Below are 12,793 nucleotides of genomic sequence, written 5' to 3'. Positions count from 1 at the left end.
AACTGTGTGGGGACTTAAAAGGGACTGCCACAAGCTATTCAATACAGACACAAAAGAAACTTCCGGCAGACTATGACAGTGGTCATCTTACTGACAGATGGTCACCAATTCTTTCGTGAGTGAGGAAGGCATTGGGAATTAATATTAGAACTCTGTATATGTTATTGTTTGTTGTTTGTAATTATGCTCATTATAAAAGTATAGATACTTTAAACTCATATTGTAGGTTCAACAATTTTTCAACACAACATTTTATCTCGATAAAAATGAACTCTTTCTGGTATAGTTGCAGAGAGCTGCCTGGCTGGTAACTGACCATGATGAGGTGCTCAGAGTAGGCAAAAGGAAATAAGGTAGCTTTTGCAAGACACTTCCAACATGTTTGCTTCATTTCTCAGACTAGAGTCCATGTCCACAATACTCAAATAAGGAATTTGTTGTTCAAATAAATTTGGGAAGTACGAGCTAAAATACTGCCATACAGGATTACTCAGAAATGTTAAATCTGAGATGTACATTGTGAATTTCCTAAAGGCTGATAAGTTTTGAGCTGGGTTTTCCCAATCTTGTTTGACTACGTGAAGCTTTCTTAGGAAAACTAGGTAAATGCTAGTGGGAAATGCTGTACTGCACAAACAGCACAGGATTCGTCTCTACTTTAGTATAGAAAACAGTCTGTTTTTCATTGTCCAGCCTAGCCTGAAAATGAATTTGCTTTGAGTCAAGATAAGTATTTCTCTAAAATTTATGGATTCTACAATACCAGGAAAAATAAATTTACATTACTGAAAAGGAAGCACTGCACACCATGTTGCACAAGAAAAACTGAAAATATTAATTGATTTGGGATATAAAAAAACTATTTGATGGCATCATTTAGGAATACTTATTTTCAAATACCATGCTTTGAAATGCAATGATGACATTCTTAAATACACTCTTGAAAATCTAATGAGCTCGTGAAACTGTACTCAGCTACACTTTCCAACCTCTTAAATATTTGCAAAGGTCAATTTCGATGTGATGAATTATAATTTTGGCAATTCCTATTGTACAGCTGTTCTCAGGAAATAGAATATGGCTAGTCCTGTAGATAGCATATTCGTTTCCCTGGAGTTTTTCTTGTTAAATATCTTTCCAGAAATGCTCAAATGTCCTGAATTATGACAGGTTTTCCCCACTGGCTAAAGAAATTATCTTTGGTTGGTAAATGGTTAACATGCAGTACTGGTGAATACAGCCTGCCAGGGGCCCAGGAAACTGGATATCTACAAAGGAAATGCACAGAGCAAGGAGTGTCTTAAAATAAACCCTTCAATTAAAAAAGTACACTTTCAAAGAACAGTTACATGACAAAATGTCCTCTACATTACATTAAGTGAAAAAAAAAAAGCAACTTGATCTAAAGTTAAGTGGCCGACATATCTCCCATCTCAGAAACACAAATACATACAGAAAATATTCTTAAAAGAGAAACACTTCCCAGTTGAATCATGTGAACTTGCTGTTTGTGCAGGCCCCAAACAGTCAATTCTCACCAATTTCACAGAGTTCATCTTACAGATCAAACTTTTAATTGTGGATATCACTGGAGGCTAGAATAATGATTTACTTTTATTTTTTTTTTTTTTTTTTTTTTTTTTTTAAAGAGAGAGGGAGGAAAGGAAGGAAAGACAGAGAAGGAAGGAAGGGAAACATTTTTAAACATTTTCTTGTTTTATTATATTTTGTTTGTTTGTTTGTTTTTTTACATGGGCTGGGGCCGGGAATCGAACCGGGGTCCTCCGGCACGGCAGGCAAGCACTCTTGCCCGCTGAGCCACCGCGGCCCGCCCAATAATGATTTACTTTTATCTCGTTTTTTTTTTTTTTTTTTTTTTTACAATTTCACTGATTTTCTCAAGTGTCCATAGTGAGCATTCAATGGTTTAAAAAAGAAGATACACAGAGACAAAGGCACATTAACCAAAAGATTACATTGCTTACCGGAGAGGAAAATACAGAAACAGAAGAAAGGTTCTGGGCTGTGATATAGGTATCACTCTTAAAATTTGTTGATGGAGTACAACATCTCACCATAGGGGTGAGAAACACGTACGTAGGAAAGGATCCCAGAGTTTAAAGAAACACTCAGTTTTTCCTGCCCTTATTTTGGTCCCAAGTTACGGAGCAAAAAGATACTGTCAAATGTATATGAACATAGCACTAAGTAATAGAAATGTTTTTATTACTCACATAAGGCCACTCTTCTTTTCCACTTGGGAATAGTTTTGATTTTCAGTTGGGAGTTTCCTGATTAAAATCCTATAAATATCTACTGATATCTGGCCTGTGTTTATGGTGGAATAATCAAGGCATTCTGATAACTACCCCCCGGTCTCTCTAAACCAGAAGCACTCTGGGGCACCTTACAGTTTCGGGGCCACGTGAGCAGAGGTTCCTTCAACAGAACACAGTGTCTTTTCCCCGACTGAGGGAGAGTCACGGGGCTGAGCCTGTGGGGGGGACTTTTTCCCCGATTTGAAGCTGATATCAGGGAAGTAACTTCACCTTTCCTAATAGGCCCTGGCAGTTTTAAATGGGAGGTCCACCTGGATTTTGGATTGAAAAAGGTGAAATTTTCCAAAAAAATAAAAATGGAAAATTGCATAAGGACGTTTTTTCTTTCTCATTAGGGTACAAAAAAAATGACGCTTACTTTGTAATGTGATACACATTTTTACATAAGGAATGAAGAAAACTGTAATCCGAAAATAAAGGTTTATCTTCATGAAAAATTTTATAATTTTATCTTGGAAAATGAACCAGGTTCAGAATACAAGAAACTTCTTCCTTTCACGTTGTCTCAACCTTCCCCTCCTAGTAAAACCTAAGTATTAGGAAAATGGGGAGAAGGGTTCATTCATCCAATGAATGGGTGGCACTGGGGGTCTTCCCTTAGCCCCTGGCTGCGTCCACTCTCCCCTCTCCCCCACCTGACCTCCAGGCACGCCACAGGGGCTCCCTTGCTTTCTGCCTTCTGGTTGGTTTTGGCCAAGGCTCGGGTTTAGCAGGAGACTGGAGGGAGGGAGGAGAGGAAGGCTGAGCTGTTTATTCCCGGGCTCACTTTTCAAAACTGGCAGCTGTTCCTCCCCAGCTCCTGTGAGCCCCCACCCTCTCCTCAGGGCCCACGCCTCTCCTTCCCGCCCTCCTCCGCCCTCTCCCTTGCCCCTCCTCCCTCTCTCACTGCTCCCTCCCTTCACTCCTTGAAGCCTAGGAGGAGACATTACTAGTCATTCCAGCCCCAGGATACTGCCCTTGGTGATTTTTCTTGGGCCTGGCCACAAATAATAAATAGCTCATCTTGAATTCCCCAACTTGAAGTGCCTTCCCTTTTTTTTATTAGCCTCACTGATCCAGGTGCCTACAGCTGGCCTGGTGGAGTGTCAGGCGTGGGATAAACGCACATAAAAGGGTCACTACCCCTGTCTCTTGAGAGTGCTTACCGTTGATCAAAAAAGACAGGGGGAAAAAAAACCTAACCACATTAAAATAATAAATAGTAAACAGAAAGAAAAAAAAGTAAAATCCACTAAATAGCTGAGGTAGAGCACAGTGGGAGACAGCAGAGAATAATAATGAGGAGCACAGCCTTTGGAGGCAAACTGACCTGACCAGCATTAGTAGCTGTCTGAGACCTTGGACAAACAGTAAAGTATCTGTAAAACAGAGATGGATACCTACTCCTTGCGATATCTGAATGTGTTAAATAAGATAACGTATATAATGCGTGCAGTGAATGTTTGACACATATTCAATGGTCCGTAACTGGGTGTTACTGTTATTACTCAATAAGGGTGTATTCAAAGTCCTAGGAACAGTATGCTCTCTCACAACCAGCTGTTGCACATGACCTTTTTCTTCAGATCATCTGCCCCAACCACGGGTGGCATGTCTGGCCCACACCCACCCACCAGGCACTACTGTTACTGGGTGGCAGTACTGAGGGCTCAAGTCCAGGGAGGATGTATGAGCACTGGGAAGCCACCTGCCAGCAATCGATATTGAAGCCAGGGGCTCTCTAGGGAGAGAACTGCTCAGGAATGCAATAGTGTTTTGGTTTGTTAAATGCTGTCAGAATGCAATATACCAGAAATGGGCTGGCTATTATAGAGGGAATTTATTACATTACAAGTTTATAGCTCTAAGGCCATAAAAGTGTCCAAACTCAGGCATCCAGTTAAAGACACCTTGACTCCAAAGAAAGGCTGATATCTGTCACATGGGAAGGCACATGGCTGGCATCTGCTTGTTCCTGGTTCTGTGCCTTCCAGCTTCTAATGCCAGTGGTTTCCTCTCTAAATGTCTGTAGGCCTTAAGCAGCATCTCCAGAACACAACTCTGGGTTCTGGCTTGCTTAGCATCTCATGGGAAGGCATATGGCCTTGGCTACTGGGCTCTGCATCTCCAAGTGTCTGTGTCTCTGTTGGTTCTGAACCAACTGTGTTTTGTCCAAAATGTCTCCCCTTTTAAAGGACTCCAGTGAACTAATCAAGACCCACTTTGAATGGGCAGAGTCACATCTCCATCTAACTGAAAGGCCACACTCACAGCTGGGTGTGTCACAACTCCACAGGAGTATTCTAATCAAACGGTCACCCCCACAATGGAGTGGGTCAATCGCCATGGACACAATCTAATCAAAGGTTTCCAACCTACAATAATGAATCAGGATGAAAGGACATGGCTTTTCTGGAGTACACAACACTTTCAAATCAGCACAAATAGGTTTGGATTCCATTTTGCTTTTCTATACCTCCATTAATCTTACTGTGTCTGAAATATTTATTACTTTGAAATATGTGATATTTTGACAACTAGACACTCATTGGGGCTTTAAAATTACTCTAAATGTACATATTTCTGCAATCTACAAAATCAGGTGAATTTAAAACAACACTGCTTTCTTTTAACCACATAAGATGTCAGTTAACCTGAGAGAATGAGAATTTTTTCTGAATGAACAGAATTTGGGCATTTTGACCAGTTAGTAGGTAGCGCAGGTATGCTTGGAATCTGAGGTTCAGGGAAAGAAAGTATTCAGGAATTTTCAGTCTGACACATATTTTTTCTGAGCCCAGTATGAATCAATTTTGTGAATAACCATTAAAATTCTAATGGTGATTTTTATCATTGGACTTGAGAGTCACCATCCCAAGATCACACATGTAAGGGGAACAATCATTAAACTAGAATTTCTATGTAAAATTTCATATTATATATAAAATTGCTATACTGTACCATTTGGTTGTTCATCCTAACAACAATACCCAAGTGATGCTTTATTTGTTCAGTTCTAATGGATCAACATGATTGCAAATATTTTCAAATTAAGCTTTTGCTTTGCTGGCTTCTCCTTCTCTTCAGACTGTCTGATAATTAATTTATAATAAATATAACTAATCAGTTTAAGCCACAAAGTTTGGTCTTCAAGAAAGCACAGGCCAGATAAAGGATACTTGAAATATCCTACCCTTTTATCCTTTTTCTCTTAATAGTGGTATTGCACCATTCTTGATTATCAGTCATCACTTACATTTCTGATTCATGCATGTACACACGTGTATGAAAGAGACTGAGACACAAAGAAATAGTGAGAAAGAGACAGAATGAAATAGAGACATAGAAAGTAAGAAATACACACAGAGAAAGAAAGGTTGCCAGAGAGAAAGACAGACCCACAGATACACACACAAATAAAAACAGACATTTGCTTTCTTATTCAGAAACACTCACACTATGGCCTCTTTTGTTTTCATTTTTCCTGCATTTACAGACCATCCACCATCTAACATTACTTGCTTCAAGGCCTGAAACTCCTTCACTTTCTACTTTTTTGCACGCATGGGGGGGGGGGGTTGCTGAACATGAATTCTGGTTTATTATAAGGCATTTGAGATTTAGGGGCTTACCCAATACACAAGCCGTGTGATCCTCACTTCTCTATAACTACAAACTTTGTTTTTAAAGATGCATAAAGATGCACATTGACTTAATTCTATTAAAATACATTCACACACTGGGCAGTTTCTTGCTCTGAAATTGCTTGATCTGCTCTATGGCATTAGCTGCTTCTTAGAAATATTCCATAAGCATGACAGAAACAGCCTGAAGCACGAGCTAACATTTAGCCCTAGCTTGTAAGTGCAGCTCGGACTTGGTTTAGCACAATCTTGGGCTTCATGAGATATCACATCACCTCCTCACTTCCTGTGTGGTGGAAGAGCTGTATGGAAGAAGACAATAGGATATTCCAACTTACATCTGCCTGCTTTGTTCCATGGTTTGAGGCTGTGTCCTCCTAATCTTAAATTTAGGTCCAAAAGAGAAAAAGATTATATATAAAAATAGCGCTTACTTATGTCAGGAAGTTTGCATGGATTACCTCCTACAAGCCTCCTAATATCTTTTGGTGAGTGAGCTATCATATCACCCCTGTTATCTTCCCTATGATCAGCATCCACAGACAAGAAAACCGAGGTACAGAGAGGTTGAGGAGCTTTCCCTAGAGCATAGCTGGAAAGTGGTAGTGGCAGCATTTGAACCCAGGCAGTCTAGTTCCAGAACTGCGACTTCTAACCACTAAGTTTTCTATGCTGCTGCTTCATCCCACTTCACTTCACAGAGAAACATAAAGCTGGGAGTGGGCTCTGCAGTTCCATGGTCCAGAGCATGCATGTAAGACCATTGCCAACATTCTTTTAGGTGCGGGTTTGTGGGGAGTGGGAAAAGAAATACTGGAGAAGGAAAAAAAGAAAAGAGAAATAAATGGCTTCTGGGAATGCCAGAATGATCTCTGCCCAACCACACATTTCGCAGTGCTTAATGAAGAGTGAGGCTGGCAGGCAGTGAGAAATAGGGCCTGTTTCTGTTTGTCTGTGGGTTGATTGCTTTTCTTATCTGTCTGAAGAAGAGGGCATGCAATTTACTCAACTGGGGAAAAGATATTTTCTGATTTAACAAAAAGTTTTAAGCCATAATAAGGACTTTGCAAAACTCAGAAGGCATTACCATCCTTGGTTTATAAAAGTGGCAATGCAATAAACAAAAATGCACACTACAGTTATATATTAAGTTATTTACTGAAAATTAAGCAATAGTTGCTTGATTATATGAGGTATTATGTCTCAGGACATAGTAACTAAGATAACATTTAAAAATTTTAAGAGTCTACCATCTATACAGATTAGGGCAGGAGAAATTGTGATTGTTTCTTTGATATGAATTACTAAATTATATGATAAAAAAAAAAGGGCATGCCATTTGTTTCCCTGAAAATGCTCAAGCAGAGAGAGAAATTTATTCCCAGTTGATATGGAGATGAAGGCAGTGGGTTAGATTAGAGAACAATCCTAGCTCTAAGACGCTGCGGTTAAGTTCAATTTGTAAATGAGGAGTCTGTGTGTATGAATTCATTTACATGAATTAGAATTGTATAAACTGGGCTTAGAATTATTACAATTTATCAACATTTTTCCCTTCATTCATTTTTCATCTACATTAATATCATGAGGTTTTACTTATAACCCAATGAAAATAAATTTTAGGTAGAGGTGTCTGAACTTGCCACGTTACATCATTTTCCCTACATCTCAAACAGGAGCATGCAGAAAAGTTATTATCCAGAGAGAAATGACCTATCTTGAATGTTCTCATAGGCACACACACAATAAAATGTCACTTATAAAACGTAGGATTTAGCTATTGTTTAAGCCTCTTCATATAGAATTATACTCTTGAACCCATGTTCTAAAAATGAGGACATCAGAGTGTAGCACATTCACTGGATACAACAGGCAGTAACTCAACTTCCAATTTATAGATTCTTCAATAAGTTTAACTTTTTTTCTTTTGTCCTGCTACATAAATTTTGGCACTCATTGCTAAAAAGAGAAAAAATGTTAGAACCTTAAATTTGTGTATTTTATTTGTATAAAGTTAACTGGAGGGGAAACTCAAAGCACAATTTATAATTAGCTGATATAACATCTGTTGTTTTCATTGATGGTCTCGTATGGGCTGCTGGTTTTGACTGCATTTGCAAAATGGGACTCAAATATAAGGAATGAATTTTGCAATCTTCTAAACTACAGAACTATCAAGGTTTGTTGTTTTGTGGGTTTTACAAGAGTTGCTAGGGCACTTTCTCACATGTAAAAGCATTCATCCTGCTTCTTTTAGGCCACACAGAACAATTAAAATAGATGCTTCCATTGGAGGAAATACCCTTGCAAGCAAAAATTTTGTCAGAACAGGTCTTTTCAGAAACTCTAATTTATGAAAACCCACAAAAGTTCTTTTAAACAATTAGAATGTGGGAAACATTTTTAAAAGCAACATTTTTAACAATAGGGAGACATTGACATGTACACAATGACTCAGGCTGCAGAAAGCTTGGGTTTTATCTTACATCTACCATGATGCTAGTAACAATAACAAATGAATCTGATTCATTTGTAACTAAATATTTTAAAAACAAAACTATAAATAAACTTTCAAATTTTATTATAACAAAAATTATAGCTAGTATTGGGTGTGGGTAAAATTTATCATATTATGATATCAGGTGGGGCCTGTAAAAATAAGGTCACTTAGGACTTAGAAAGTATGAAAACAGCTTCGCTTCTTAATAAATACTTGGGTGTTCTTTCCAGTGAAAAACAGCTTTCTTTTAAAAGGCATAAACTTCTAGAAGGCAACGGGTAGTTGATTAATGAAAGCTTTATCTGCTGAACACCAACCAAATAAGGTATACCTATGTCACAACCTTAAAAGAGAAAGCAGAATGCACATTATAGTGTGGAACATTTCTAATTATTAAGTAAATATAAGCCAAAATGCAAGCATTATAGGTCTAAAATATCAGACTTTGCATTGGGACACTTCAAATAAATCTAAATGTTTTAAAGGAGTACAATTTAGGTTTGGTGCAGTTTGAGGTCAAGTAAGTTACAATTTACAAAGTTAATTTGGGCATTTGTTATATATATCATACAAATATATATATTACACAGACATAGACACATATATACAAACATACACACACATGTATATATATACACACACACACACACAATGGAATGATGAAACTGAAACTTTAGTTTTAGTTTTTCATATATTGATGATATTCCAGTGAGATCAACAAGTTAAATTAAAAAATTCCATTTCCTGTGGCAAAGAAAAAGCTAAGTCAGGATGTTTTTATTTGCAGATACTACAAGTTACTGAAAAACTGATATAATCAATTTCAGTTGCTTATGTATTTCATATTCCCTAGGAACACAAAAGCAAGGAATACAGGCAATCTCCAGTCTAAGAAACAACTGTTCCATCAAGATGCTTAAGTGTTTTGTTTTGGTTTGTTTGGCGTCGGCCTCCGGCATGTCAGGGGACAATTCTGCCATTGAACCACTGTTGCTCTTTCCGATGCTTAAGTTTTTAAAATAAAATTTGACAACTATTTTTTAACATGAAAAAACCACCTAACACTTTTCTTGCAGTTACTATTTTTAAGCACTATTCTAAGCACTTTAAATGTATTAATTCATTTAATTCTCACAACAATCCTTAACAGATTTTCATATTTGCTTCTGTATTCTATCCTTTGCACTATCACACATCATGCAGCTTCTGGACAAGTACACTGTACAAGCTTGAGAAAGTGAGTGTGAAAATGGCAGATAATGTCAGCAGTATTGTGAAAATAGTTTTGGCCATGTGAAACTCCTGATATACCTAGGGGACCCCAAGAGTCCCTGGAGCACAGTCTAAGAACTGATCCTTAAGTAACCTGGAATGATGTTTGTTACCAAACTGATATGCATAATTCTTTATATGTGTTATATATGCCTGAATGGAGCAGCATCTTAGCTACTTAAATAGTTCTCACACATCTAATAAATTAATCTCAAAAATGCCAACTACTTTAAGTAATCTCAAATATTCTGGTGGAGAACATAAACTTAGCTAGATCACTGCACAAAATCTGAAGTTTAAATGAATTATGTGATTATACATTTTAAATTGGAATTATCAGATGATAGCTCTAATAGGACAATCTTAAGATTAGTTCTATGAGTTAATAAATACTCACAGATCTTCATAAAACAAAAATATTAATATTGTGGTCTCTCTTAAGCATTCCTAAACTTAATCGTACATCTTTTCTGTATTGAAAGATGCTTTCTTTCTAAGGATGACAATTACCTTCTCAGCTAATTGAGATTCCTTTTGACCTACTTCTTTGGCCAAGGCTCTCCTGAGATTCTCGTAGTATGAGGTCACTGCTGTAACCAGAAGTACTAAAAACCACAGTCATCATATCAATGACCTCATACCATGTCGAGGGGATCGAGAGCCTGTAGCCCATGGCCCTAAAATTCAGTGATGAACATTACCTATTTTTCCTTCTACTCAAACAAGTCTGACAGCTTGACTGGATTTTGAATATATATGGATATTAAGATATTTAAATGTCTCTTTACCTTAAGACCTTTCAACCAGACGATAATTCTTCATTTCATTCATATTATCTGAACTACACAACACATGTGGACATTTAAAATTTTAGCCTATTGAATTCTGATTAGCTTATGTGGTTCTTTCTGGTACAAAGCCCAGTATAACTCAAGATATAAATGATCTCAGAAGGTACATATTTCATCTAAACTTTATAAAAAATAACATTAAATCATATTTTTCTATTTAAATATTATTCTTTGAATACAGCATTTCGATTGGAAATAAGGAGAGCCTCAATGAAATCAACCCTTATTATCATTGATTTAAAAAAAAAAAAGGAAAATGACTTATTCTTTGAAATTAATTACCCAAGAAATGGTGTAACAATCTTTAAAAAGTATAGAAATCGAAATTTTAAAATATCAGTCATCTTTCCTTTCTTTTGAGCTTATATTACTTCAGACGAAAAAGATCTGTAAATCCCTAGATTAAGAGAACAATGAAAGTATCTAAAAATTCCCAGATTGAAATGCTTCAGATAACATCTGCGCTGGGACCTATTTCTCTTGGATTATTTGTAAACCACAGAAAATGAACCCCAGTCCCTGGAGATCCCGTCTGTCCCTTCATTAGAGGGCAGTTGCCATGTGACACCCTGAGTGCTGGGGCAAAACAAGCAGCCGAGATTCACCAGGCTCTGGACTTAAAGCTCAATAGAGTAAGTTTACTGTTGGACATATTGTCAGATACCGTAGAAAAATTTTCCATTTCTTAATAATTTCAGTCATATTCTGAGAGGCAAGAATGAGTTTATGAGTTTATCTAGTCCAAGACACATAGAAGTGGGGGAGAGCAACAGAAGTAATGAAATAGTATCGTGGCAATATCCTACACTTGAACATAGAATATTTTTTCTATTGTTTTTGTGGGTACCATGAAAACATCCAGCCTCCGTGTCTTCAGATGTGCTAAGTTTTCTAACCTATTCAAGTTTTATTAATTTCCAATTTAATAAAAGCTACTTCTTAAAAAAAGTACCACCTTTAACTCCTGGAATAAAATAGCCCAGGCATGAAATATATTAAATCTGTCATCTAAATCTCAAACTCGAAAGCAGAAAAGAGCATTTTTTAATTCAAAAGAAAAGGATTTACATAAGGAAAGACGTTTTTATTGTATTTAAATTTTTAATTTTATATTTTATAAACCTTCATCATTTAAAAATAATATGTAATTGGGTACCTTGTGGTTCTTATCACAGTTCCTTTCTTACCACATGAGTGAGTACCTTCATAATATAACCCAAGAAAATAAAATAGAACTTGGACCATAATATACTATCAACATAGTAGAAAATGACTAAGCTACTGAAAATTATTTTACCTTCATCCCAAACAGAACTGAATGTAAAGCTATTAATTTTTTATTGTGAAATTAATCATATCTACAAATTGTCCCTAGTGACTAAATAAAGCTTAAAGAATTTAAAAATAAACACCCATGCATGCAAGACTCAGCTTACCTTTGAAGTCCCCTGTGAATTCCCTTGAGCACTGTCATATACGGCTATTTTCCAAGTGTTTTAATACATTTTTTTTTGCTGAAAAAGAGGAGGGTCAGTTTCTAGATCTAGATATAAAAACAAAAATTAAAACAAAAAATCTTGGCATAAAAAGGTCAGACCACATAGAACCCACAGCAGTTTCCTTATTCTTTTAAATGTCAAAGCTGGATTTGGTGTGTAAAATGCTAAGGATCATGATTCCTTAAGGATACAACAGTTTATCTGGGGGTCCCACAAAGAATTGCGGAACAAACAAATGTGCCCTTGAAGTGCCTTCAAGCAAGCAAACCAACATTATTACTATTTAAATGATGCTGATTTAAATTGATAGCTTGTTGGCTCTGAATACACATGTTACTTAGTTTTAGGGCAAACTTCATCCTAAAGGCTAAGGCAGCATGAACGAGCAATTACAGTTGAGAACATGGTGATGACCATAATTTGGCTATGTCTGCTCTGCACAAGGCAATAGAATGCTCACCAGAATATGCCGAGATGCCTGCACTGATGGGTGCAGGGACAGCATCTGTTTAGAAAAGCTTAGGTATTATTGAAATATTGCTTCATTATCTTTCTTGCTTTATTTATCTAGCCCCAACTTGTCTAAGTTCTAGCCTTCTATAGGAATTTCCTAATAACAGAGATTCCTTACATTTAAAAGACTTGAGATGAACAAATTAAGCATATATAAATTAAGTATAAATAAAAAAAAATTTAAGTATAATGCTTA

The 12,793-nt window shown here is 36.7% G+C and overlaps 1 protein-coding gene across 15 annotated transcripts in view; it reads right to left on the bottom strand.

Moving 5' to 3' along the window:
- Positions 1-12,793, bottom strand: part of CHRM3 (cholinergic receptor muscarinic 3) — an 887,892-nt gene that overhangs the window by 323,565 nt on the left and 551,534 nt on the right. The window contains exon 3 of one of the 15 annotated variants that reach the window (XM_077168444.1): positions 12,022-12,099. The exons of the other annotated variants lie outside the window; for them this stretch is intronic. The gene's annotated coding sequence lies outside the window, so the exon portion shown is untranslated. The remainder of the gene's footprint in view (positions 1-12,021; positions 12,100-12,793) is intronic. 15 annotated transcript variants of the gene reach the window in all.

Source organism: Tamandua tetradactyla, chromosome 7 (genome assembly GCF_023851605.1).
Source record: "Tamandua tetradactyla isolate mTamTet1 chromosome 7, mTamTet1.pri, whole genome shotgun sequence".
In the NCBI taxonomy this organism is placed as follows: Eukaryota; Metazoa; Chordata; class Mammalia; order Pilosa; family Myrmecophagidae; genus Tamandua; species Tamandua tetradactyla.
This window is presented reverse-complemented; position numbering and strand designations above follow the sequence as displayed.